This window comes from Meles meles, chromosome 5 (genome assembly GCF_922984935.1).
Source record: "Meles meles chromosome 5, mMelMel3.1 paternal haplotype, whole genome shotgun sequence".
Lineage (NCBI taxonomy): Eukaryota > Metazoa > Chordata > Mammalia > Carnivora > Mustelidae > Meles > Meles meles.
In genome coordinates this window covers 12,665,833-12,690,491 of record NC_060070.1, presented here as the reverse complement: position 1 = coordinate 12,690,491, position 24,659 = coordinate 12,665,833, and the positions used below count along the sequence as shown (strand labels likewise).

General features: G+C 47.7%; 1 protein-coding gene across 2 annotated transcripts in view; it reads left to right on the top strand.

Annotated features, from left to right (window-relative positions):
• Window positions 1-24,659, top strand: part of SCAF8 (SR-related CTD associated factor 8) — a 347,831-nt gene that overhangs the window by 142,924 nt on the left and 180,248 nt on the right. The window contains exon 22 of one of the 2 annotated variants that reach the window (XM_046004858.1): window positions 9,775-10,899. The exons of the other annotated variant lie outside the window; for it this stretch is intronic. The gene's annotated coding sequence lies outside the window, so the exon portion shown is untranslated. Of the gene's footprint in view, window positions 1-9,774; window positions 10,900-24,659 lie in introns of those variants that run through there. 2 annotated transcript variants of the gene reach the window in all.

Genomic DNA, 24,659 nt, shown 5'->3' with positions numbered 1-24,659 from the left:
CACCCTGCTTCCTAGCCTTGGGTGTAGACTCTGCTGGCCCATCCTTCTGCTGGACCCCAAGAAGTCTGTCTACTTTAACAGCTAACTTACCAATCCTATACAAGTGATAATGTACAAACAACTGAGAGGGTTTTGGGGGGGGTCCTATTTCTCAGTATATATTTGATGGGGGGGAAGAGGAAGAAACTATTTAGAATCACTTTTGTTCCTGACATTTTTAGAACCCCAACGCCAGATGGAAGAGGTGGTTTCCTCTTGAATTAGTATTTATAAAGTGGATCAAGCTTTCCCGTACACATGATAATTTCAGAGAGGGGTTCTGTTTTCCAAAATATGATCCCAAACGAAGAGCACTAGATAGCAATGAAGAAAATAGCCCCTGATTTCCTAAGTAAGGAGTTTAAGTGCAGGGACTGCCCAGGAGTGCCTGCATGGGTCCGAGAGAGGCTGCCTTGGTGGCCCCTCACTGGACCTGATTCATCATGACTGCTTAAAATCACTGTAGGACAAATCTGTCCAGACAGAAGTTATATGTATGTTAGATCAGTGGCTTTCAAACCGTATGCCAGGGTCTGTGACCCCTCCAGGGGACTGGTGGCCGGCTTCTGCCCAAGCTGCTTGGCATTTGTGTGTCTGACACGCTGAGCGCTCACGGCTTGGAACTAGGAAACTGATGATGAACTAATGCTTATACCTTTTAGTGTTCCTGGCCCTAACACGTATGACGTTAGCAATTCCAAGCTGACTCATGGCATGTGATAATCTGTAATTCTGCTAAGGCACAGATATGAATTAAACTTCACTGCAGAGCAAGTGGGCAGCCACGTGTCACTTTGCAGGTGAGCTGTGGCTCAGGTGAGCCCCTCCACATCTGGGTCTCCACCTGGCCTTTTTCTACTCATTATCACAGACCTGTTTTAGGGGCAAATTGCATACTGTCATGGGATTTGTAATTTGGAGGTCTGGTAACATCTGAGAAGGACCCTTCTCTGATGTTGAAGTCTTCTGTGAAAAGTCTCAGGAGCCTGGACGCTGGATGGGATGCAGGTGCCGTAGGCCAAGCGAGGTATGAGATGTGTTCTGGGATGTTCCATGCCCTATCACCTTGTGAGCCCGTGAGGGAGTTCTGGGCAGGAAACAGGCTCGGTACATGTCAGCTCTCAAATAGTGCAGATGAAGAGATTTTCTTATCCCAATTCCTGGTCAGTGCTCCTGAGAAACAGGACAGCAGAAAGCAGTCGCAATCCATATTTTTTTTTAAAAAGTCATAGCCCATTCTATTCTGTGCTTTCACATTTGTCCAAGATACACGTGCCTGAAACTGTGCTGCTTGTAGAAAAAGAGTGTCTCCTGGTGGTCCGTTCACTTGGGTCGTGTTTGGAGTTCTCTGTGAGCTTGTTAAGTAAGACACTGTGCCTTCCTGAAAGCCATTCTTCTGTTTAAAAAGACATGCAATTCAGGTGTAGTGTTTCTCCCTGATGTCAGAGTTACTACTCAGGGTGCCCTGGGGGCCTCGGTTAAAGCCCAGGCTGATGGCGGACGTTTTCTGTGGAAAAGCTGGTCCTCTCTGCGCTATGGTCTAGGTGTAAAGACGACCCCACTTGTTGCATTTGCTAGAAGGGGCAAAGGGGGAGGGGAGAAGGAATCTCCAGCAGATTTTCCAGCGCAGATCCGGAGGCAGGGTTCGATCTCACGACTGCGAGATTGCTACCCGAGCTGAAACCAAGAGCCAGATGCCGAGCTGACTGACCCCCCCCCGCCAGGCGCCCCTGTGCCCATCCTAGTTGTCTTATGTGCACACAAGAGAAAGACCGGGATATGAAGACAAACGCACTGGACTCCAGTAATTTACCAAACAGGCATGAATGCATTTCCTGGTTATGCCTTTCCAGATGCACATGAAGGATCCTAGTCTCTTTCCCTTCTCTTTCCTTTCAGTTTCACTCAGGCAGCCTTCTGGGGGTTCCTTTAAATAGCAAATTCCTGATTTTAACTATTTATTCTAGATAAGGAGGTAAAGTGTAGACATGGAAGGAAGAGATCGGATGCAGCCATAGCTGAGTCCACTCCAAGGGACAGCCCGTGGATGTGGCAAGTGGGGTCTCTGCACTTACTTTCCTGCCACCTGTCCCTCCCGCCCTTCAGGGCTCGGTGTCTGGAGAAACTCCAGTGGTCCCCTTTCCTGGGGTTGCATTTTCTGGCATCCAAGAAACGTGAGTGGCTTGTCATTTCCTTGACTAATTCATGTCAATTCCTTGCCACTAATTCAGTTTGCAAATTAGTTTCTGCAGCTATTAAAAAAAAAAGAAAGAAAAGAAAAAAGCATCTGCTCAACTGGGTAGCCATATAGTCTCTCCAGTTCAGTTGTGATGACAGCTGAGGACACCAGATTGAATTTGCTTTAAGCAAACTGATATATGAAAATTGAAATTTAAAAAAAAGGATGATTGTTCACTTTTCGAAAGGTTCCTTTGTCTTATTAAAAAGATTATAATAGGATTTCTTTTAAAAAAGATTTTATTTATTTGTTTAAGAGAGAGAATGAGCAGTGGGGAGGGACAGAGGGAAACAGAGAGAGAGAAGCAGACTTTTTACTAAGCAGGGAGTCCTTGTGGGACGCGATCCCAGGACCCCGGGATCATGACCTGAGCCGAAGGCAGATGATTAACTGAGCCACCCCCACAATACAATTTCTTTAAATACCAAGTTTTTCTAGTACTCTAAAAATGAAATTGAATCACTGTCCTGGGTTTCGGAGTTTACTTTATGCAGGAAGGTGGCATGTCTATAAAAAATATTAAAGGTCTTATAAGTTAACTTTTAAGTTGGTTTCTTTTTCTTTTTTTTTTTTAGGATTTTATTTATTTGTCCAAAAAAGAGAGAGCGAGAGAGTGCACAAGCAGGGGGAGGGAGAAGCAGGCTTCCTGCTGAGCAGGGATCCCAAGGCAGGACTCGATCCCAGACTGTGGGATCCTGACCTGACCCAAAGGCAGACGCTTAACCACCGAGCCACCCAGGAGTCCCTAACTTTGAAATGTGTTAAAAATTTGTTATCTGATGGCTTCAAGTTTACTAAATAAGTATTAATAGTTTTTGCTCCCGCCTACTAGTGGAGGAAAAAGTACATCTTACCCGTGACCATTTGCATGTGCCAAATTAAAACCAAGGGCAGTAGATCCTGGGACCTGCCCCTCATTGATCTTACAGTGTCTGTTCTTGGAAACCCAAAGTCAAACGTGTTAACCTTTAAGCTAGAAGGAGAGCTGCCTAAAGCAAGCTCCCACGGAAAATTCATTCGCACTTAGCAACAGCCCGGAGCCTAGAGCCTCTGTGCAGTTGAGATGAGTCTCCTGCCAAGGGAACAAGTGTCACAGGCCTGTTTCTTACTCCAGAAGGTCTGGGCGATTGGAGGTGCAGCGAGTAGACTGTTAGACTTCCGGGACAGCACTCAGCTCATTTCACTCCCATTCCTTCTGCCCTTCCACTGAGTAGCCGTTGAGAAGCCCCGTGCCAAGGAGTGTGGCTCCGACAACAGCAGAGACAGACCTTGCCTTGGATCGCATGGAGCCTGCTGTCTGCTTTCCCATCCTGCAAACGTGGGAGCCTGTCTTAAGGGCATAGAATGGTGCCTTTGATAACTTGCTCTTTTCCTCTTGCTTTCTGCTTCTGCTGTCTCCCCAGCCTCCACCCAAGTTCAAAGCTTCAGGGTGTCAAGGTGAAGACTTACAGGTCATATGTGAATTGTTAACAGAGATCCTTTGTTTTCCTTTTAGCTCAACAAGGGCATACATTGATTTTTTTTTTTTTCATATAGGCGTACTCAGGGTTGTAATTTCAAGCCCTGTGTTGGGCTCCACAATGGGTGTGAAGCCTTTAAAAAAAAAAAAAGAAAAATGCACACGGATTCCTAGTGACTTGCGGTGATTCTCTCCTGTAAATAGGAATGGCCCAGAGAGAGAATACTGGGAAGGAAGGAGGAGGGCAGGCTGGCTGTTGGGGTGGGGTGAAGGGAAGGATCCTGGCCCCATAAATGGTGATGCCTGATCCCTGGGAGGTGAGAGGCTCCGTCGATCACAGAGGAGCTCAGAGTCAAGGATAGGAGGGAGAAGATGCTGATGGGAGCCAAGCTCTCCCAGGCGTACAGACCAAGGGAGGCCAGTGACTGGGCCCTCGCCCCTTGAGAAGGCCTCGCAGACGAGGCAGCTGTTGTGTACAGTGTCTTGGTGGCGGACTGAGCAATCTCAAGGTAGACAAGAGAGGGACTAGCATGCCGGGCCGGGGGAATAGAAACCTTCAGCCTCCCTCCTATAACCGAAGAGTGGGTGAGCATTAGTGCTCTGCCTTCTATTGCCAGGGCTCCCTGAGAACCTGGGTGACAAGGAAGAATCCATATCCTTCGTGCATCCTGTGTGATGGACACTCTGCACACGGCGCCTAACTTAATCCCTACAGTTAGCCTCATGGTGGATACTGATCCCCATTTTACAGTCACCCAAGAATTGCCTGCCGAGTCAGTTCTGGGGTACACCCTTTAACCAGCGTGCTGAACTGTGTCTCCCATAGACAAGCTCCCCGGGAGTGTTCTGCCACACCCCGTGTCTACACCCGTCCACTGGTTCACAGGAGACCGGACTTCACCGCTTACGGAAACAGCCCAGTCTGTGATGGTCCGGAAGTCTGTTATCTTTGCGTCATTCAAAAGTCAGTGTTCTATTTGGCTCATTCATGCCAAATGGCATAATTTTCCAGGATATAATATCTGAGATATTAGAATTAAATGAAAAAGGAACATTCTAGGACATACAGTGTTTTGTTGGACAAGAGATCAGAATGTCATCTAGATTTCCAGTCTTTGTGTGCCCTTGGGCAAATGGCACACATCTGAGCTTCCATTTGTTTTAAAGTTTAGAATGAGAATTTTGTGCCCCGCGATTCCTTAGGTCTGCTTTAGCACTAATATGACCATTCTGTTATGTTGGGATTATGTATGCACAAGGATTTTGTGCACAATATATGTGTGGATATGATATACGAAAGAAAACGTGATCTCAGTTTAATGAAGGAGCCCTGAGTCCCTCATCATAGAGATAAACTTCCCTAATAGGGAATAATTGCTTTTATTTTATTTTAATTATTCTAACACTTGGTACTTGGAAAGAGTTGACTTCATACTGCTCTAACTTAATGGGACGTCACTCCACACATTTTAAATAGGTTTTTAACTACAGAACAATGAAACATTAGCCAGCGATGTTAGAACATGTCTGCACACACTGATACTTTGAGATCTGTGCCAGCCATCCTGCTCCCATATGGGCTGGCCAGACGGATCAGCTGGACGGGCAGATTGGGGTCTGGCATCCATGAATAACTCTGGCACTTTCCTTCCGATGTGGCAGGGCAGACCGGTTGAGGCGAGGATCTGAAAGTCTGTTTGCAAGGGCATGGTTTTCTTGGTGTTGCTCCATCCCCCTTCGGTTAGCCCATTGGTGATGAATCCAGTGGATTCGTGCAGGAACAGATCACTCTCTGGGTAGGTTTTCTGTGGCTGGCTTGGTAATCTCACGCCTCCTCCTTTTGGGGGGAACCAGAGAGACAGACGAGGGCAGTGAATTCTGGTCGGTCAGCTTTGCTGATTCCTCACAGCTCTGATGAGGGTTTTGCTGCAGAAGAAATGAAGGCAATTAATTAAAAAGGGGTCAGAGCCTCTCCCTAGATTCTCTTTCTTAACTGTAATTTAGGAACGATTCTTGAGGCTTTCGGCAGTTTCCAGCCAGCTGATGGGTCATTTGGAAATCAGAAGGCATTTACTCGAAGGGGGTAAAGTGCAAAATAGACCACAAAGCCTTTACGATGTGATTGAAGTTAAGTTCATTTCCGTTTCTGCATGCAGCTCGCCTGCCTGTGGTGGGTTCTCTGAGGAGACCCTCTGCCTCGTCCTTACTCCTTCCCTCTTTTGCCACCTTATAATAGACCTGGAGGCCTGACCACTCTGTCTAGAGCAGGGTTTCTGCAAGTAAGAAAGGGTACAGCTGTTCTGGGAACAGGTGGCCTCCCCTGCTGTCCCGGTCACCGACTGCCCCTTCTCAGCGGTCCCAGATGTGGGTCACAATATGGGGTGGCCATTCGCATGTCTTGTAGCCCAGACATCTGGGGGGAAGCAGCCTGTCACAGGAAAGGCACAGGACGCTTGGGATCAGGCACATTTTGCTTGAAGTGCATCTCTGCCACCTAGTGTCACTTTGGTCACTTAACCTCTTTGAACCTGTTTTCTGGTTTGCAACGTGGGATAAATGAAACTCTGCTTTGTAGGGCTGTTTGAGTCGTCAGGGAGGCATGTCTGTAAGTTACCAGGAACCAGCAGCCGCTGCCCCCCACCAGTCAGTTACAGCTGGAGAAGGACACCTCCTTGTCCATTTGCCTTAATTTAAAGAATTTTTTTTTTAAATTTAAAATTTTTTAAAAAATTTTTTAAAGAATGACTGCAGTTCAAAATTAAGTTGCAGCAAATACATCATTAATGGCAACTTGAGCTGCAGAAAACTCGTTTTAGAACTCTACCAATTGCCTTCCACTATTACTCACCTCCAGACACTACATGTCTCAGTTTATTTAAAAGAAAAGTCGTATTTTGTGCCATGTTGTCGTTGACAGGTGGGGGTTTTGGCCTCCTGCTCTTTACTATGAAATTATAGCCATTTTTTTAAAAAAGATTTTATTTATTTATTTGACACAGAGAAAGAGAGATCACAAGTAGGCAGAGAGGCAGACGGGATTGGGGGGAGGCAGGCTCCCGGCTGAGCAGAGAGCCTGATGCGGGGCTCGATCCCAGGACCCCGTGATCATGACCTGAGCCGAAGACAGAGGCTTTAACCCACTGAGCCACCCAGGCGCCCCTATAGCCATTATTAAGGAGGAGAGTGAAGCCCACTGGTAGCTGCAAACAGACTGAGCCGGCTCTGGAAGGAGTTGGGAGCAGGCTCCCCGTGAGGAATGTCTGCTCAGCCGGGGACTGCAGAACCGCTGGGTGTCCTTTGTTAGTGACGAGGCTTCAGATAGAGCAGCTTGTGTTGGGCTCTGCACCTGAAGACAGAGCTCCGTGGCCTGTCCAGACACTCGGGCCGCGTGGTCCAGAACACACCGGAACGGCCCCTGCGGCGCGTGAAAAGAGCAGGAGCTGTGGCATCCACGCCGGCATGGCTCGGGACCCCCCGCATGGCTCTTTGCCATGTGACACAGGGCAAGACATTTGTCCAAACCTCAGTTTCGTCGTGGAGACGGCTGGATCTGTTCTGCGAGACGGGCTTCACAAGCCCCTTAATCGGTGAGGCGTGATGGTAGCACCGAAACTGGGCAGAAGAGCCGAATCGTCGTAACCAATAATGAATTCATTGATACTCAGTGTTATTAGCCAGAGACACTGCATGGAGAAGAGCCAACCCTGGCCAGGGACTCGGGACCTGGTTCTCGTTCCCGCTTGTTGGCTCGGCCACTTGCATTCCAGGTGACATGGGGCAGGTCGCCTGAGCGCTCACATCTCCGCGGCAGGCTCACATCTCCACTTGCAGGCTGGGCCCCCTTATCAGAGCCAGAGCGTTCAGAGATGTGAGGCACTTTGCTAAGGAAGGCAGTCTCCAAGCAGAAGCTCTGGGACCATTGCCCCCACCTCTGAATTGTTCCTGCCCGAGTACCGGACGGTCCCTTTTGAATGCCCACCTTTTTCAATGGTGGGTCATTTTCCATGCTCTGATAGCACTCCGCTGGGTGCTTCAGGTGTCCGCCTCCCCAAAACGCACAGGCATAAAAATACTTGCCAGGATTCCATAAAAGATGTACTGTTTGCTTATTTCAAGTTTATTTGCCAAGGCAGAACTATTCTCTTACTTGGCAACAAAACCCACAGAAACGGAGTCTGCGTTGGTGTGTGTGTGTTAGATCACGCTCAGATGTCCCCACCTTACACTTCAAGTAAATTTGTGTCTTTTTGTTTTGTTCCCCAGTGTGGTCTTGGTGCCTTTTACCACACAGATGCTGATTTGCTCTGGACATCAACCCTGTCCTCTTACAACCTAGCAATCTCATCCAGATTTAGGGAAACGGCTCTTTGTTACTTTTGGGTTGCAGCTGCCGATCCTGAAGATAAGCTTATTTTCATTGTTGTTTTCTCTTGAATAGAGTGTAAGTCAGCGTTTGAAGGATAAACACATTAGGAAGACGCTTAGAGTAATCCTAAGTCGCAGATGACATTTGGTGCCCGTTTTGTTTTATGTGGCTCGTTCACACAGTTCAGAGCTGTGTGTCTCCTTACACCACCCACACGGTAGAAAGATGAAAACCTTAGTCCGCATTTTTCTTACCACACGTCACAGCTGGGATGCCCTCAGAAATAAATAATATATTCTATAAATAAACAGTTGTTTTGGCATATCTAGGTTTTACCAGCCACAGAGGCATAAAGATCAAGTCAAAAGACTACATATAGTTTTTCAGTTGCTGAAACTGATCATTTTGTTACTAATGCGAACCGGTTGCCCGAAATTTCCAAATATTCAACCTAATTCCTGGTTGTACCTGTGGCATCTGTGAAAGTGCCATTAAACTTTTCAGTTCATTATCGTTTGAATGAGGGTGGTGAGGTAATTTGGCATCATGGTTGAAAGCATGGGTTTAGGGCCAGACTTCCAGAGTCCAGACCTCACCTCTACCACGTGTACCGTGGCAAAGTTACTAGTTATCATTACTTGCCCGCATCCAGCTAGTTTAAAGAAAGTCATGGCCATGTAGTATGTTCTTATAGAAGGCTTCCATGCTCCTCTCCTTTTTTAATGTGTTCTCCAACTCTGATATGATTTTTTTTTTAGATTTTATTTATTTATTTGACAGAAATCACAAGTAGGCAGAGAGGCAGGCAGAGAGGGGGAAGCAGGCTCCGCACTGAGCAGAGAGCCCAATGGGAGGCTCGATCCCAGGACCCCGGGATCATGACCTGAGCTGAAGGCAGAGGCTTTAACCCACTGAGCCACTCAGGCGCCCCATAATTAATCCTTAATTTAAGAAAACCAGCATGTACCTCCCCCTCCCCCACCAAAGACACTTCTTAGATCTTAAGACAGCAGAAGATGTGGAAATGTGTATTTTCAGAAGTTTGCACCCATATAGCTTAATCACATCGTCACTCGAGATTTTAATTGACTTCCTATACTAACAGATATTTTGCTGCTTCTCTGAACGTTCAACTAGTTCAAAACTCCAAGCAGACGTTAGGACCAGAGCAGCCCAGGTTTGGGTATTTTGGAAGCCTCACCATTGCCCAGGACTGGAATGGTTACACCTGGCTGTGCTCTGTGTAGATGCGTGCAGGCATCCCCATGGAGCCATGCAGGTAGTTGGATTGGGCTTCATTTTAGAACTCATCCACTGAGGGCTTCTCAGTCTGTAGGTGAAGGGATGAAGAACCAGAAGGGTTAGGTGATGTTGTTAATTCCTGGTGGGATCACATCTGGAGCCTGGGCATGCTGACTTCCAAGACAGGGGTCTCTCCTGAATAATTCCAGCCCCAGGAGAGAGATGAACACTGCATACTCTGGTTCTTCCCGCTGTCCTGGAAGAAGACACGGGATTTTAGAGCACAGAAATGGATCAAACATTGAAACATTTGCTGTTGCATGGACACCATCCCTTCTTTAGGAATTATCTTGGGGAAAAAAAAAAAAAAACTAGGAAAACTTATTCCGTTGACCGGTGATGACCAGTTATTGTTCCTTTTGTCAACAGGCAAGGTGACGAATGAAGGTCTGGCAGCTTCCTGTGTCCCAAGCCTTGTAGAAATAAATGAGACGTGCTTCAAAGTTCTAATGTGCAGCACATCGGATCTTGTTTAAGGAAGCATTAAAAGGAACCCGCCGTTACCTATTAAGAAGGCTCTGTGCTCTCAGGCATTGTCTCTGATTGAATCCAGAGGTTGCAAGCATGCCTCCCTGTATTACCTGTTGGAGCAGGTTTAATTTTATAAATTTTAAACACAAACTCTATGAGTTTCCAGTTCATAATTGTTCTTTTTGAGGATGCACTCAGAGGAACAGTATCCCATCTGTAAGAGATATGCACTTCCGCAGGACCCGAGCTGATTGGAATATAAATGGCGACAAACTCCATCATCCAGTACCAGTGATGGAAAGGGCAGATGGCGAGGAAACCCTGCGGAGGGGGAAAAAGTCACATTGTGTTGGAACTACAGATTATTAGAACCATAGCTTTAGTAAACTACGGCTTTTTTCTCGAACACATCACGCATAGACTGTAGTTCTTGACTGGTGACTTTGATCCATCATGAGTCATCTCCTTGGACCTCTCAGACATTGAAAGTCTTGAGCTTTTGTTGAAAAGACAATGCAGCTTTGAGAAAATCCAGGGTTCAAGATAGCCTTCTGGGTATTTCGTTCCAGCCTTCAGTGTCCTGTTAATTAAAAACAGCAGGTACCCAGGTGGTAGGTGAGAAGCCTAGTGGGAGAGGAAGGAAATGACAATGGACGGGCATATTCCATTGTATTGTACACATACTTTATAAGTACATTTCTTATTAGCTTCCTGTTCAGGCAGAGAGTATAACAAGTTTGCTGCAAGTATCCAGACCAGGATTTTGTGTTTTGGAAATTATCAGTGTTCACGAGACCTGAAGGGAAAACAGAACAAAATAATGGCAGAAACGCAAATAAGAGCACTCTTGACACCTAAAAGAATATTTCTTATCATTCTTTGTTTTGGCTCTGTCCCAGATTAAAGTACTTGGAATGCGGTAGTCTGTGGTCTCTCGAAATCGAATCAGTGAGAACCTGACACTTTCACAGAATGCTGTCACTTTGGAATTCATAATAAAAACTGAAACTAATTTGGGTTGTTAGTCATTTACTTGGTCTTGGAGCTCAGCGTGTCTTCCGTGTTTCGTCTCTGCCTCGTGGCCAAGCCGTTTCTGTGGCCCTGGATCTAGACAGAGCCGCATACGTGGTTTGGGTCTTTCCGTCTCTTGCCCTGAATGGCTGCCGATGTCTGGATCTGCACAACCAGCCTTTGTTGTTTGTTGAAAGGCTGAGCTCTTTACGAGGGCCAAGGTCCTTTCGATTATGCATTCTACCACGTGGATCAAAGATGGTTTCCTCCCCAGAAATATTACATCTTTGCGCTCTCCGGTTTCTGACTATACTGTATTTCCTGTTAAATGGATTATCATAGAATTAGAACATATTTTGATTCTATTTTCTAGTACATAAGTTGTAAATTGGAGAAGGCTGTGGGTAACTTAGCCACAGCTACACGCTTTTTTGTTTGACTCCCTGCCGGGGTTTTGGAGTCTATTTTTGTGTATTCCACAATATTCTAGTATGAAACTTTAAAACTCCAAAGAAATATAAACCTGTGAGCCTATTCGGAAAACTTAGACCTTGCTTGGCACTAAATTTGATAGGGAAATAAGAGAAGGTCCCTTTCCTTCTCTTCTTTTGTAAGTTAAGCTGTAAGTGGTAGATGTGCCGTTCAGCTCGCTCCCTGCTCCTACCCCCCGACCCCCCCCCCCAACCAAAGGAACAGCATGGATTTGGGATTTCCTTTGGCCAAGTAAATCTGTGCATCTATAAGCAAATGATTTTGGAATGAATCTGTGCATCTATAAGCAAATGATTTTGGAATTCTTAAATTAGAGAAAAAAGGCCAGCCGACAGAAGATTCTGGGGGTCTTCTGTGTGGATGGGGCAGGAGAAGAAAAAGTAGAAGAGTGAACAAACTTAAGATTAGGATCATTCCTTCAGAACTGAGGTCATGCGCAGTCCCCGCTCTCAGCTGGAGGTGTCCGTCCGACCAAGCCAATCCTTCTCAAGTCCCAGGAGGCACCTTAATAAGGGCAGAGGCTATGGTTGTGTTCCCTGGATGAATTCCCTTTTCTAAAGTCTCTCTATCACCCTCTGCCTGAGCATCTGGGCAAAGCTCTCTTGGTGAATGAGCGTGAATATTTAATAGTCCACTCTCCCTCCCTCCCTTCTGTCTGCAGCAAAGGAACGCTTTCATATACATATGTATGTCTGTATCGAGCTCGATTTTTAAATAGTATTAGGTGACTTGACAAACGATTTGGTGTTTACACAATTAGAAAGAATCGGTCGGTGTGGGTTGTTTGGTTTATAAGTAAATGCCAGCCTCTCCCTTGAATTCTAATACCGAGAGCTCATTCAAATGAGATGATCTCAAGCAATTCCTTCGCAGTTAATAAATTCTTCAGAGAGGAAAAAAAAAAACCCCGAAACATCTGCTTCAGGACGCTCTCTGCTCAGGAATCGCACATAGATGATTCCTTTCATCAAAAGCAATTTGTGTGTTAGATGATTTAAGCATACAAACAGTTAAGAAAGTGGTCGAGTTTGATGCTTTAGAAGAAAGCCTCTTTCCACTCATTATTAGTAATTTTCCGAAATCCACTGTTTCTTGATCCAATTTTTTTAAATTGGGGAATATTCCACTCTATAGTGGCTGGCATTGGTCACATGATTTTTGCGGCTGCTTTCAGAGGCTCTGCTCAAGGATTACGGGGAAAGGAGCCTCCTCTCTGTTTAGGCCGTGTCATACTTATTGTTTTATAGATACTCACTGTACCTTTTAGTATCTGTGAGAAACCCTAGGTTGATTTCTCTTATTTCTTCTCTGAGACACAAATCTCTTTCAAAGCATTTTTTTTAAAGTTTTATGTATTTATTTGAGAGAGAGAGCAGAGGGAGAGGGAGCAGACTCCCCACTGAGCAGGAAGCCCAACTCGGGGCTCGATCCCAGGACCCTGAGATCATGACCTGAGCTAAAGGCAGACACTGAACCGAATGAGCCACCCAGGCACCCGCCCTCCCCAAAGCGTTTTTTTTTTTTTTTTAATCTCATAAACAAAGACTTTATCTGTGGGCTATAAGGAAATAAAGCGCATTTTCACACATTCTTGTGTGACTGCAAAAATAAATTATTTTTTAATCCAAAAATATACAAACATCAAATAACTCTTAATAGAGACCACTTGGGAAAGAAGATTATAAAGTAACAGAAAATACAGACACATGATATTAACTAAACTTTTTTATATACAAGCTCGGACACTGTGCTCAAATATATTTTCTAAAAGGATATTAGATACAATATTAATACAAATTTTAAAACCCACCAAAGGATCCATAGTTCTAGAAATACCTGTGGCTTTCAGATGGCGGAGACTCTCAGTATACCCAGCTGAGAAGGAACTTGAAGGCACCTTTTGTAAATTTTGCCTGGGTGATCATGGATGAGGGCAGGCCTGTTAGTGAATGGAAGTAATTGCTATTCAGAAGATTTTTAAGATAAAAAAGTTCTTACGAAGACTGAGCCAAATTCTTATTTATATGCTCTTAAAGGGCGCTTCCTGAAGAGTTACATTCATATGTAAAAGTCCGTGCCCTCCATGTCAAGCAAGTTGAGTAAAGGGCCACGGCTAACATACCCATGGGCACTAACCTCTCTCATGACATCATTCCCATCCTTTTATTACTGACAAAGGAAAAAGAGTGATGAAGAAGAGGAAGCCATTTTTGCCAGAAATGTCCACGTTATAAGAGTTCCGTTTTGTCTGTGTAGACATAAGCACACAGACGTGCGCACACTTCGTGGGACTGGAGGCCCTCGTAGCCCCCGTAGAAGGGCGACCAAAATCCACTCAGGTCGCGGAGAAGCATAACTTCCAAGGACGTGGCCAGCCGGGGAGACCGTGGGGAAGGAGAGGCCAGCCTGGGCTTCGGCTGCAAGAGCCCGGGGAGCTCCCGCCCAAAAGGGGACCAGCAGCCCCAGGTCAAGACCATCTCTTCTTTGTGTGAGAGGCCTGGCCACAGCCAAGGCCCCGTCTCTTTCACGCCCTCTGACCCCAGCCCACGAGTCTGGCTTTTTATTAGAATGTTGTGCTTTTGTCTTCAAATACCAATATTCCTTTGTGCATCCAACACATACTTATTGGATCCTTTGTAAATGCTGGGTGCTGTGTGGAGATCACGGGCGGGGCCGGGAGTTAAATGATGCCTGTGTATATCAGCACGATCTGCATGCTGAAAGGGAAGACAGATGTGTGTCATACATTAAACAGAGGGGGAACGCAGAGGAGCTCCCACAGGCAGATAGAAACCACATGTTTCCCTAAAAAGGACTAGTTCTTTAGCTCAAATTTCCACTACAGAAAAAAAGAAAACAGTTCTGTTTCTCTTTTCTGCCATTTTCTAGCCAGTAACAAGTTTATTACTTATTTGGTTTTCAGAATTTTAGGATTATATTTACGTACAGCCATGGGCCACTCCTATGCAAAAGGATAGTATTTCCAAGGACTCACCTGATTTTCAGCAGCCTAGCAGCAACCTTGGGGCAAGATTTCACAAATATGTTCTCAGTGAGCATTTCTCCCAGCAGATTCTAAGCAGGACCCCTCTTTTTCTAAATCTGTAAACAAGATCGAGGAAGCAAGCACCACCATCCGTGAATCCTGCAGTGAAATCAGCATGAGAGGTGACAAGCCTCAAATGTAGTGAGCGGAAAGAAAACCTCAGACTACCCTCAAGCACACCCTAGCTCTCTCGCAGTCTTTGGGAAATTATAAATAGAACACCAGACGCTATTTCTACTATCGAACCAATAGAATTCAGAGTTTCATGTGAGTTTCTTGTATTTAAAAAATGACAGTTAATGGAACAAGGATAGGCTATAGTGAGAGTGGGAAGGAATAACTAGAAAGTTATTCTTGGTCCACATTTTTTCCGAAGTGAGTTTGAATTTTCTGGGTTCATCTTAGCCGTTCCCAAACAACAAGGTAGGTTTCCCTAGATTCTTATAACAGTAAAGAGATGAACTCTAGCGGGAGGGTTGACTCGGTGTTTCTGGTCCAGTTATATGATGCTTAGATATAGTACCATGAAACATAAAAGAGGAAAACAAAGCTGAGAGAACACCAGTGAATTATGGATGTCATGCGTCATTGGCTTGTATCTTTATCTGAAGCAGAAAGAGCCATTAGCTCGAAGTACAGGAATTTACCTGGGATATTAGACTCGTGACATGTGGATTTGCTTTGGAAATTTAAGTGTTTCCATTCAGGGATGAACACTAGGCCCATGCAGACGACTCGTGTTACTTAAAATAAAGCAAAGTGTTAACTAAAGCAAGTGCGCTACCACTAAGTCATTTGCTAATTATCCTTTCTTGGACTTCAGCCAAGACATAGCAGTCATGTTCCTTTCAGCCAAAATTCTATCTGCGCTCCAATTAAAGCAGTAATTCCTCAGCATCCTTGACCATCAAAATTTTCAAATCCAGTTTCCACAAGGTAACATCACAATAAACTCTTATTTCTGGCATAGCGGAGGATTGAGGCTTCTTCAACCAACTTCTGGTTTTTAAGGAATTTGAATATATCTCTTAAAGGCTCAAAAGCAAGTGTTCTACTGGCTGTAAGCCCCCCAGTCTTTGCTGTTGCAAAAGGCCCTCGGAAGGCTCCCCAGGCTGGTCTAGGGGCAGAGGGCAGTGCCAGCTGTGGAGCCCCGTGCCTACTGAACCAGCTTCTAGCTAGTATAGACACGGACGAACAGCCACTCTCTCCCCAAGAGCAGGGCAGAGAGGAACCCCATTTAATAGAAGCACCGTGCTCAGGGGATCTCAGTTCACCCCGTAAACACGGAGTTGCTAAGTACCAGCACCCCATTTCAGTTGTCTGCATGCACCTCCGGGAAGCTACTTCTCATCCGACTTCTTTCATGGCCCATAGAGAAAGCAGAGTCTTTCCCTCGCGTGCATCTCTAGCCACTCGTAGCCCAGTCTTCGGTTTGCTTCTTTTTCATTCCCTTCTCTTGATTTGCACTTGGGTTATTTGCTAAGTGCTTGCAGTTGAACATGTGTCCAGGCCCTTCACAGAGTTTCCCAAACTGGTCCGCACATTAGAATCCCCTTGGCCAGCTGAAAAATACAGATCAGACGTGTATGTCCCTTCCCTAAAGATTGTGATTTCTGGGGGTGTCCTGCGTGTTGGGAGTTTTAGAAGATCCCTGGGAGGATTCTAAGGCGCAGACGAGTTTGGGGACTGCCGGGCTCGAGGAAAGAAAGGAAAGACTTGGTAATCCCAGTCCTCTCCCGTTAGTTGTGCGACGGGGGGCAAGTTACTTAACCTGGCTGAGCCCTGGTTTTCTCATCTGCAGAGTGGAGATAATCATGCTGGCGGTTTCCTCGGCTGCATAGGGAAAACACCGTTTACGTGAACTGATTAGTGACAGTCCGTGTCATGCACTTGGCACAGGAAATGGTGGCTGGCATTATTTATCCCGAGGGCAGAATCAAGTTTCATCCTTTCCCAAGACTTGGACACACACCGTGGATGATGAAGTGATGTCAGCTTAATGAAAGTGAAAACGGGTAGGATGACAGCCAGGCTCAAGCTGCCACAGGGGACACTTTCCCCCCCGCCCCCCACCGCCAGCCACCGACAATTGAATTGTTCATCTATTGCGAGCCTGCTGGAAAGAATGATAGAACCTTATACTCAGAGATAAGGCTCTTGTGTTCATCTGTTTTCCCAGGATGGGGTGAGTCTGCCCAGGGCTTTGGGAACAGGATCTGCCTGGCAGATCAGAGAAAATCAGGGAAGTGGACACCTTTGAAAGGCCAGCTTGACTCCATGAGTCAGTGGCATATTTGCTGATGGCGCCTGGCCACAGCCCGAGGCACATCCACGGGGACAGATGTGAAGGGAAGTGGGAGGGGGCCGGGATGGGCTCCCCGCTCCTCCCCTGTCCTAGGCTCTCGTCCATTAGGGTTCTGCCACTTGATTGTATTTTTAACCTCGTAAGTCTCCTCTCCTCCAGTCCTTCTTACTTACTGCTTTGTATTTTGAAATAAGCCAAAATTAACTTCATTTATTCTGTTTTTAAAAGATTTTATTTATTTGAGAGACAGAAATTGCAAGAGCATGAAGGGGGTGCAGAGGGAGAAGCAGGCTCCCCACTAAGCGGGGAGCCCGATCCCAAGACCCCGAGATCGTGACCTGAGCCGAAGGCAAACATTTAACCGACTGAGCCACCCAGGCGCCCCAGCAAAAATTAACTCCATTTAAAAAATAACCACGAACACCATGCCTGTTGGGATGAAGGCAGTTCCTGCACTCTGACTTTGGGGGAGGAGAGGAAGCCCATCTCATCTTGCCTTGTGACCCGGGGAAGCGTCCTTTGTGGCGGAGGAGAGGGGAGGGTAGTGGCCTTCATTCCCTCAGCATAGAATCCTGGCAAGGTGGAGCGTCGGAGCTAAAAGCAACCTGATCAGTCACCTGAATCCCAGAGGTTCCGAACAATGAACACGTGGAAATTAAATGCAAGCTCATAGGTGTATTAACGAGGGCACAGAGCTTGGTAACCCCCAGGATTAAAGACTGAATTTATTAGTAAGGGGACCTGGATGAAGGAAGCTTGAAAGCCACATGGCAGCTAAGAGCCCCGTGGGGAGAGTTCCTGGGCTGCGCCCCCAGCCCCCAGCTCCATCGGCGGGAGGGACTGTTGGAACCACCGGCTCCACTCATCCCACCCGGATCCCAGCCTGAGTCCCGGGGTGCTGAGCGTGTGTGGACGGCAGCGCCCCTCTCCCTTTCCCTGAGGATGCCATGTCCCCTGAAAGCACGAGGAGGAAGGGGGAAGTGTTGTAGCTGCGGAAAATTATTTTGTCCCGCAAGGAAGAACCAATCTGGCTCCGGGTCCTAGCAGGGATCTGGGCGGGCCCAAAGGCATTTTGGCCACTCACTGTGGAAAGTAGGTGCCTTCGTTCTGGCGGCTGCAGCAGAACACCATCAACGGGGGCATAGGGGGGCGGCTTATGAACCCCAGAAGTGGATGTCTTCTCCGTTCTGGAGCCTGGAAAGTCCAAAATCAAGGCGCTGGCAGATCTGGGGTCTGGTAAGGGCCAACTTCTCGCTGCGACCTCCTCCCTCGGGGGCAGGGAGACTGCAGGCAGCTCTTGGGGTCTCTGTTACAAAGACGCTAATCGCATTCCCCAGGGCCCTGCCCTGCCCTGCCCTCCTGACCACCTCCCAAAGGATGGGGGATTTGGTTTTCAATTTATGAATTTGGTGGGGGAGGAGGGGAACACAAACACTGTGTAGAGCCTTAAGCAAAGGCCTAGAGGAAGAAGGATGGTTTATCTTTGTCTTTGTTTTACATGATTTAGTTTTCCGCATGGGCTCATTGGGCCAGAGAGAGGTCTGGCAGGCTGAAAGGTTTTGACAACTGTCTCTCTTAAACCCTGACACCAACCGGACCACCTTAACAATGAGAGAGAAAACATAACCATGCAGGGCTCGCTTGTTGTGGTTAAGCTGGAGGAGGGGGGAGATCGTGGGGTGCACTGAGAGCACTGTATGCGGGAGGCTTGGAGGGGCAAAACACGCCCCTCCGGCCTCCCCAGGAGAGGGTACGAGCTAGTGCCAAGCAGCTGGGTCTCCCGAATCAACGAGCCTGCTCTGCCTTGAGCTGGTATCGAACCTTGGCCTCCTTGAGCCTTAGATCCCCCCCTCCCCCGCCGCCATAAAATGGGGACAGCTGTGCCTCCTTAGTGGGATTGTTTGAGGACAAAATGAGAAAATAATTGAAAGTGGTTTCTGGGTCTAATGGATCCCACCTGTGCCGTGTTGAATGCATTCGGCATCGTGAAATCATGTCACTTTAAATTGCAGTTAATGTCCTCGGGAAGGAGGGCATCAGGCCTGATCGTTCAAGTCCTGTGTCTCGGATGAAAACAAAAGATCTGGAATGATTGCCTTTTCTTTACCTTCCACATCGGCTGCTGTGTCCTATGGCTGACCTTCAGCTTTTCTCGATTTGTTCGTTTTTTAATTACTTGAGTAAGGAAGGAATCCAATCTTGTTCTAAACGATCCTAAGAAGCACAGAAGTTTAGAGAGTAAAAGGTAACGTGTCCATGTTTTTCTAAAACAGCTGCTAATAACCCTTCTAGGTAAGCTGCTCTGGCAGAGCCCGCATGTGGCAAAGCCTAGAAAATGTCTTTGATATGCAATTGTGGGTTTCACCTGCCTATTGGCCTAACATCCGGGTTTCCTTGTGACGAGGGTTTGAGGAATGTTGCACTCGAGGAACAGCATTTCGACAGAGGTGTCTTCTCCTTCAGAAAGTATCCTTGCTGCTCCAGCAGCGTTGGGCACAAGAGACTGACTCTGGCAGGAAAAGACGTAGAAGGAAGGAGAGGGGAGATAGAGACTATTCTGGGGACAGAGTTTCATTAGGAAGGCAGAGAATTTGGTGCTGCTGTTGCTGGACACCAATGGGCTGTTGAGGGTATGGCAGTGGGGACTAAGGCCAGGCTGACCCCAGAGAGGGCAGGCCTCTGCTAGTACAGTCTATGCCTTTTGGCTAATTACAGAGGGGGCCCTCTTTGCTCCTAGTGTGCACGGCATGGTAAGAGGAGCAGCACAGCTGGGTTTCAGCTCCTGCTCACCCCCTCACAGGTGCACTTGGGCAGTATGCAATTTGTACAGCTGTACTCGGCAACCCCAGGATAGACCTGGGTGTTCAGCCATTCCACCCTAGCCAGGAAGAACAAGGATGAGACCAAAAAGCCAGGATCCTGCTCACTTAGGCCCAGGTTTTGGACACATAAGGAGATGGAGGAGAGGATACTGGGGAGACGGAGAGATTAAGGACATTTCCTTTTCAAGTCATGGAAAGCATCTCCTTCACGCTTATCCAGGGTTTTGTTCTTTCAAAGTCTTCCCCAAGACAGGATCTGTTCACTTCCTCATTCAAAGGCCTTTAACTTGCCCTTCCTACCCTAACCGCTACAAGTGTGAGTGACATCGCTTCCAAGGGCCACAGAGTGACCTCTCTGTGGGTGGGGTTGGAAGAGGCTCGTGTAGAGCCTGGCACAGGGGAACACCAAATCTCAGGGCACAGGCTCCCAGCCTCATGTTGGGGGGGCCTCTGGTATGTGAGGAATGAATGCAGCCGAGGAAGGGAGTTTGGGGTCTCTCGGAGCACCCCTGTCCGTGTCTTGCTCTCTAGGCCCCAGGTGTTAGTTTCCCAGGGCTGCCTCTGTCCCCTTATGCCACCCCTTCTTCTCTCCGCATCGTCCCCCCTTCTGTCTCTTACTAGGACACTTGCCGTTAGGTTTAGAACCCACATGGATAATCCAGGATGATCCCATCCAGAAATCATAAAGTATATCCGCAAAGACCCCTTTTCCAAGTAAGATCCCGTTCACAGATTTCAGAGGTGAGGACATGAACATATCTTTTGGGCACCACCATTCAACCCACGACACGCCATAATGCTGAGCCTGAATTGTGTCCTAATGGAATTTTATCTTTTCTCCTTGGGGTCTCCGCCAGTGCCTTCATGGCCGCCCTGAGTAGACTATGAAACACCCTGAAATATCACACGAACAATGTTGTGATACGGTTGACTGTGAAACAGAATTCCATAAAAGGGTCCAAGCTCATGCCCAAGACATGTACTCAGGAAAGACCCAAAGATCCTTTAATCTGTGCTTTCCTCTTTACTTTCATCATGTTTCCTAATCCAAACGACCATCCTTTCTTTCCTTAATTATTCCAATACCTTCCTCATAGGCCTCCTTCAGTCTCCTTTCCACACCACAAAGGGAGCATTCCAGAATGTGAATCTCAGTGTGCAAGTACATAGGGCGATACCCACACACCTGTTCCCATTGTGCTTGAGAATCGAACCCAGATCCCCAAGGAAACCCATACAGGCCTGTGGTGATCTGGTTCTGTCCACCTTGTCCACCTTCCCTTCCATACAACCCCTGGCTCTCAGACCTCAAGCCATTGGTGAGCTCTGGGTCCAGTGGAGATGCCCTGCCCCAAGGGCTGTTTCCAAGCTTTGGAATCCCCTAGTTTTATTTTGAAGGCTCTCAGTTCATAGCATATCAAACATATTAGAAGGCATTCACCAGCCTCATTAAATATTTTTTTGGTGCAAAGATATTTAAAAGGTTTTCTTATTTCAGCTTTTGAAATTATTTGACTGTGAGTGAATCCTTGAAGAGGACAACCTCTGTGTGCTTGAGAAGTCTTACGAAGGGATATCATCTTAACTTGCGCTTATTTAAGAAAATGCAGTAAAATATTTATGACCACTAGATTCTAACCCAAAAGGTGACAGGGTGTTTTGTTTTGTTTGTCTTTTATTAAACAGTAATTTTAACTTTGTAGGGTTCTTTTTTTCATATCTTGAGGACACTGCATTGTTTTCAGATCTCGTAGCTGTCGGGCAGTTAGTACTGAGACTGTGGGAATACTGGTATAGTCCAAGAGTACCTGATATTATTCCCAAATATACTCATTACTCATGTCACTTGCTACCTCAGGGTCTGTGTTGCTCAGATAAATGATGGGAGCTCAGAATGCCTGTTCAGCTTTTGATTTGTAATCTGGACTCGGGCCCCATAAAAAAATAATGTTCAGGCATAGGCCAAATTGATCATTTTGACTGTTTCTAGGAAAAAGACAAGACTTAAAAGTGATTTGGTTAGGTAACCATTATCGGACTTTGAAGGTCCCACTGTAAGAGCATTCTGCGCATTCCTCTAAGTTCGGCTTGCTGGTCCTCCCCTGCAGAAGCTGGTGTCACGTGCTCTCTGCATCTCGCTCATTCTAGAAACATTTGTTAAGTTCCTACTAAGAGGCCTGGAGATGGTTGGGAGGACCAACTTCTACAAGGGAAGACGAAGTCAGTGGGGAACAGGAAAGTCCACGCAGAGGAGAGTCAGTATTTCAAAGGCAAAGGAGAGGGATGGAGCGGGTTTTGTGGAAGAGTTGCCATTTGAGCTGAGCTTTGCAGGTGGCTAGAGGTAGAATAGGGTCCCCAGGTAAGGAAACACCAGAGCAAAAGCAGGGAGAGGGGGGCAGGCAGAGCAGGGAGCCGTAAGGAGCCCCGGGTGAGAGGGCGGAGTCCACTCCACTCCACCCGTGGAGTCAGAGGGCTGGTGGTCTGAGCGCATCCTGAGGAGGATGATGCTCTATACCTTCTGTCTTCTCCCCCGACCTGGAGGACAGCATTTTGTTCATCTTAAGTTTTCAGCAAAGGTTTTGATTCATTTAAAAGGTCATATCGAGGGGGGCCCGGGTGGCTCAGTCGGTTAAGCATCGCCCTCTTGGTTTCTGCTCAGAGCGTGATGGAGCCCTAAGTCGGGCTCAGGGTGGAGTCTGCTTCAGATTCTCTCTCTCTCTCTCTCTCTCTCCCTCGGCCCCTCCCCCCGCTTGCGCAGGCACGTGCTCTCTCTCTCAATCTTAAAATAGGAAAATCATATTTAATATAGATCAGGCACCGTCTGGCACCAGAAATGCAACTATGTGCAGAACAAAGTCTTGACTTCATAGAGCTTTTAATCTAGTGGCAAGAGACCCACTGTTGTGATCTCCCGGTGGCTCTGGGTGCTACAAAGAGAGTGGAGCAGGTAGGGAAGGAATGGGGAGGCCGTGGCTCGAGGCCCAGGTTGAGTGTCCAGATTCCTTAAAAGTAAAATCTTAAGAAGAAAGAAAACGTTAAGGGGAAATGAGTGACGTTTGCTGTCGGCCCCCAGTGCGTCTGTTTCCGTGGTTTACGGTGTGCGGGCCGTCTCTCCCCGCGCCCCGAGAATGTCATAATTACAGCCCTCGGAGTCCAGCTCTGCTGGAGGCTGCGCTGAGGGGGCCGAGCGGCCGGCCCAGGACGCGGGCCTGTCTGGGAGCGGGGCCGCCCGCCGGCGTGTGCGCCTGTGAGTAAGCAGGTGGGGGGCCCGACTTCGGGGTCATCCAGTTGTGGTCTCTGCTCCACCGCCACCTCCATGAGCCCTGGGACGCTGCTCAAGGAGGGGACCTCGCTGGGTGCATTTTCTTGGCGCTGATGGGGAGCTCAGCCAGGTGGACCCGCAGGAAGCCCCCCCCCCGCCCCCCGCACAGCGCCTCCCGCAAACCACGTTGGCGGTGCCCATGGCCAGTAGCCCCTGTGGTCGCCCAGTGGGAGCGGTGAGCGGAGGATGTGCGGTCCTAGTTTGGGTCCCGGGACCCTGTGACTGGGCCCCGCCCCGTCCCCCCTCCCTGGCGCTCTAGGGCCTCTTTCCTGGACCAGCCCGAGGTACTCACGAGGACAAAATAGGAGGCGGATGCTGGCTCCATCCATAGTAAGGCTCCCTGGTATTTGATGGCGAACTGAATCCTGAACTGTAATCCCACTGGAAGGGACTGGAGTGAAGCGAGTTGTCCAGTAGAGGAAAATGTCTCATCAAGTCTCAGGAAATGAGTTTCTTTTTGTCCAATCTGTTTCATGAAATTCTTCATCATTGCTTCTAAATCCCATTCTTGTAATAATCATAGCAGCATTACAGAGATCAAGGATAATCAATTTTTTTTTTTTTTAAATGTGTAGCTCTGGGTTTCAGGAGTGAAATGTGCCTCGCTTGTAGGGTCTAGTGTATTTAACCAAAATATGCAATGTGGCAGAATTGGGGAGGCCAGGGACAAAGTGCCTCTTTCCAACTGACAGCCTCCAGTCTGCCACGCCACCTGTCCCTGGCCTGAGTGAGGAGATGTGGGGCAGGACCATGAACCTGTCTCCCCTTGGAGGGTTTTACAGTTCCCCCTTACATACAAGGAGCTCTGAGGTGAGGGGGGCATGGGAGCTCAAGGTACCCTATGGTTATGATTGTAAACCCCGAGTCCAGCGCAAGGGCAGTGACCCAAAGGGGACAGAGGCTGCCTCGGGGCCCACAGACCCCAGCTGGAAACAGTGGGAGGGGGACCTGATTGCACAGACATGCCAGGTGCCATGACTGCCTCTGGAGGGCAGCCTCTAGGGAATCCGAGGGGCTGTTTCAAGCCAGTGGCTGAATATCCTAGGATCTCACCAGCCAAAGGGCCATCATGATCTTTTCCCCGGAGCCAGACTGATCACAGTCGTATGTGAACCACAACTCTGACAGGGCTCTGACTTATGGTGAGAGAGCTGCAGCTCACTTCTGAACCATCAGAACGTTTATACAAGATGCTGAGTGAAGGCGGCACGCTCTGTTTTGCCATCATCCTTCCTGCAGTGCACTTGTGGTTTGCACGCGCCAGTTAGCCCATGAGTGCACGCATGGGACGAGTGCACGCGTGGGATGTGTGCACGCGGCGGCTCCCCTTTCCCAGAAAGGCCGTGGGCCGTCCTTCCCCTTTCACTGAGCAAAGCCTGTTAGTGTATCAGGGAGCTGAGGAGAACACGGGGATTTAGACTCCTTCCAGCAGGTGGCAAAGCTGGCTTTTAGTCAACATCAAGGAAAAATGCGGATTGAATTTCACATTTTCTTTTTGGATCCAGTCATCCTGGTTTGCAGAGATGTTGGGGAATTGGAAGTGGGAGGAGAGGGGATGTAAATGGCCCTCCTTCGTGGTTGTCGGAATCGTCACAGTCAGCCACATGGTGGCAGTCGGAGTGCAGTGTTTTCTTTTCATGCATTGGCCTCCTGACTGCTTTAAGAAGTTCCCCCATCTTGGGGGCGCTGGGGTGGCTCAGTCCATTAAGCATCTGGCTCTTGATTTTAGGTCATGATCTCAGGGTGGGGAGACTGAACCTCACCTTGGGCTCCATGCTCAGGGCA